Genomic DNA, 3,259 nt, shown 5'->3' with positions numbered 1-3,259 from the left:
TCAATTAATATCTGAAATGTGTGGGAACAGCAGCATAAGGTCATCAAAAGAGCACTTAGCTTGGAGTTCATCTGTGGGATTTTCATTCAAGTCCGTTCACTGGGCTTTAGTTTGTTCTGAAATGGGAATAATCTTAGATCTGTTTTCTTTTAGGCTTAGCCTCCTTGCTATAGTTTGAATGAATTCCCAGTGGTAAAGAAACTAGTTCTTTCCAGTATGTCTTTGGGACAATATCACTCTAAGAGACAACATCAGAACTATCACCCCCACGCCCACTCCAGCTTGCTCAGAGATTTTTCATTATCCACACCTCCCTTTACAGTTACATACTGGTAACTTCTAACTTTCTGGGAAATAAAATATAACTTCTCTGTTCCAAAAGTTGAAGGACCACTTCCCTTAACAACAAAGCCTACAGGGAAGGAATGTCGATACCTAAGTATAAATCAGCCCTATCCCTCATTTCTCATGCTACTTCTAAAAAAAAAACAGGTTTATTCTAACCTTTAGTGAGGATGGTTTAAACTAAGAATTGCCTACAATGGCAATTAATATTTATTAAACAATACTTTGATCTTCACAATAAACCTAGAAGTACCCCTTTTACTATATGGGTATTCTCAGACACAGAGAAGTTAAGTCATTTTTCTAAGGTCATATAACTCGTGTTAACAGAGTTAAGATTTAAGCCCAGTTTCCTTAGAGCAGAGACTTAACCATACTTGATTCTAACTCATAGAAATATCTTCTACTCTTCAGTCTGCTATTCCAGGCCAGGGCTGACTCTGGCCTAGATGTAAATCAGGTCTTCAAATTTTTTTTCAGCGCCTTTTCCCCACCTCAGGCATCCATTTCTTTCCCACCCTCCATTAAGTGTTTTTTTCTAGAATAAAACCAGTCAAGAAATGTAAGTCACTACCTTGCCTTAGGTCATGTTTGCCTTAGGAACACCTTGCTCTTGATAATGAGGATGGCTTCAGAAGGTGAGTAGTACTTATATCCAAACATAACAAGTTGGATACATTAAACATCTACAGCTTTATATATGTCAATCATATCCCAATAAAGCAGTTTTAAAAATACCTTGCTTTATTTTGCAGCCTAACACTTGCTCAAATAGCTGCCATTAGACATCTGTGAGCAAATGTAGAAGGGAGAATGAGATAGAAATGTATAGGCCAAGCAGAGGATTTTTCTTAAAGCCTCAGAAAGCACACCATACAGAATTTCTGACTCCACTCATGTTCTCTTGCCCAAAGGTAGCTGTTTTTTTCCTTAATAAAGAACGGAAATTGCATCCAAGCCTGTTTAATTCAGCTTCATTATTAACGTAGGACTCTAAAGTATACCCAGAAGCAGATAAATAAAAGATGATTGACCTCCTTGAGCACACATATCACTACCTCACTGGAGAGATGGAGCACACATACTAAGAGAGGAAACAACCAAGTAAAATGCTGTTTAGTTAAAGAATTAAAAGCAATACTCAGTTATATAATGTGCCAAAGTGACTAATTAAGGCAATAACTTCTATCAGAGATTTAGGCACCCGGGGCACCTGGGTGGTTCAGTCAGTTGAGTGTCCAACTTCAGCTCAGGTCATGATCTCACAGTTTGTGGGTTCAAGCCCCACGTTGGGCTCTGTGCTGACAGCTCAGAGCCTGGAGCCTACTTAGGATTCTGTGTCCCCCTCTCTCTCTGACCCTCCCCCACTCTCTCTCTCTCTCTCTCAAAAATAAACATTATTTTTTTAAAAAAAGAAAAAAAGATTTAGACGTTGGAAAAATAAGTTTATTCTATAGAATTTGGAAAGATTTACAGAAAGAGGAAGGACTTGATATAAGCATTAAAGGATATAAAGAGAAAATAGAAACATTAAAATTGGAGAAATAAAAACAATAGTGCAGAAGTTAGTACAAAAACCTCATCAGGTTGAAACAAAGCATCTATAGTTCTTCCTCTCCCCTCTCTGCCTGTTCAGTTACTCCATGAACATTCACTGAGCTTCTATTTTGTGCTATTTGACACCACTGTATGAAGGCCCTTCATTCTGAGAGTTTATATTCTAGTGGGAAGATAGACACATAAGCAAATGGAGGAATACAAATTCGGATCGTGATAAATGCTGTGGGGGAAAAAATGGCACAATGGGATAGAGAGTTACCAAGGAAAACTCTTATGAATTGAATTGTGTCCCTGAAGAATTTATATATAGAAGTCCTAGCCCCTAGTATGACAGAATGTGATTATATTTAGAGATAGGCTATTTAAAGAGGTGGTTAAAAATGAGGTCACCAGGGCAGGCCCTAATCCACTATGACTGGTGTCCTTATAAGAAGAGGAAATCTGGACACAGACACACAGAGAGAAGACCATGTGAACACAAAGGGAGAAGACACCCATCTATAAGCCAAAGAGGGAGGCCTCAGAAGAAACCAACCTTGCCAGCACCTTGATCTCAGACTTCTAGCTTCCATGAGTTTGAGAAAATAAAATTCTGTTGTTTAAGCTACGCAGTCTGTGGCTTTTCATTACCGCAGTCCTAGCAAACAGAAGCCTACTTCAGTTTCTATAGTCAAGGAGGACTTCTCTCAGCAGGTAACAGGTACTATCTGGGCCGAAACCCAAAGAACATTGTCCCCAACAGAGAAAAGGACATGTATAAGGCACATGAAACAGAAATATCAAATGACAGAAAGAAAGCCAATATAACTGTGGCACAGTGAATATGAGTGTGTGTGATAAATACTGTCTCCTGGAGAGCACAGACATATTCTCTCCTGTTTCACAGGGATGGTATACAAGTACAAATAATAGGACCAGGAGTGGGAAGTGTGGTCCTTAGAGAAGGACTGAGGACAATTCTCCCATCTTACAAGGAGGGAAGGTAAAATATGTGTGAGCAGATACATATCAGTTTTACCGATTATTATTATTATTTTATTCGCTTCACGAATTTGCGTGTCATCCTTGCGCAGGGGCCATGCTAATCTTCTCTGTATACCGATTATTTTTAAAATAAAATGTGAAGCAAGGTCATCAGCTGAGGTAGTTAGAAGAGAAACAATGCCACCTCAGTCAGTGAGAAAGTCAAGCTGTGAGAAGTTGGCAGGACTGACAGTCTGTGCTGGGTGCCCATTCAAGAAAGATGGTTACAATTTTAAAGGGAGAAAGTCATCATATTAGCTTGATTTTCTCCAACAATGCTCAGCTGTGATCAGGTTCAGGGTAAGCAGAGTTGAGTTTAACCAGGCTTGTT

The 3,259-nt window shown here is 39.1% G+C and overlaps 1 pseudogene; it reads right to left on the bottom strand.

Annotated features, from left to right (window-relative positions):
- Window positions 1-2,933: 2,933 nt before the first annotated feature.
- On the bottom strand, window positions 2,934-3,025 carry LOC112867074 (U6 spliceosomal RNA; annotated as a pseudogene).
- Window positions 3,026-3,259: the final 234 nt, after the last annotated feature.

The sequence above is a fragment of the Puma concolor genome, chromosome A2, assembly GCF_028749965.1.
Source record: "Puma concolor isolate L17-30 chromosome A2, mPumCon1.1.hap2, whole genome shotgun sequence".
Lineage (NCBI taxonomy): Eukaryota > Metazoa > Chordata > Mammalia > Carnivora > Felidae > Puma > Puma concolor.
This window is presented reverse-complemented; position numbering and strand designations above follow the sequence as displayed.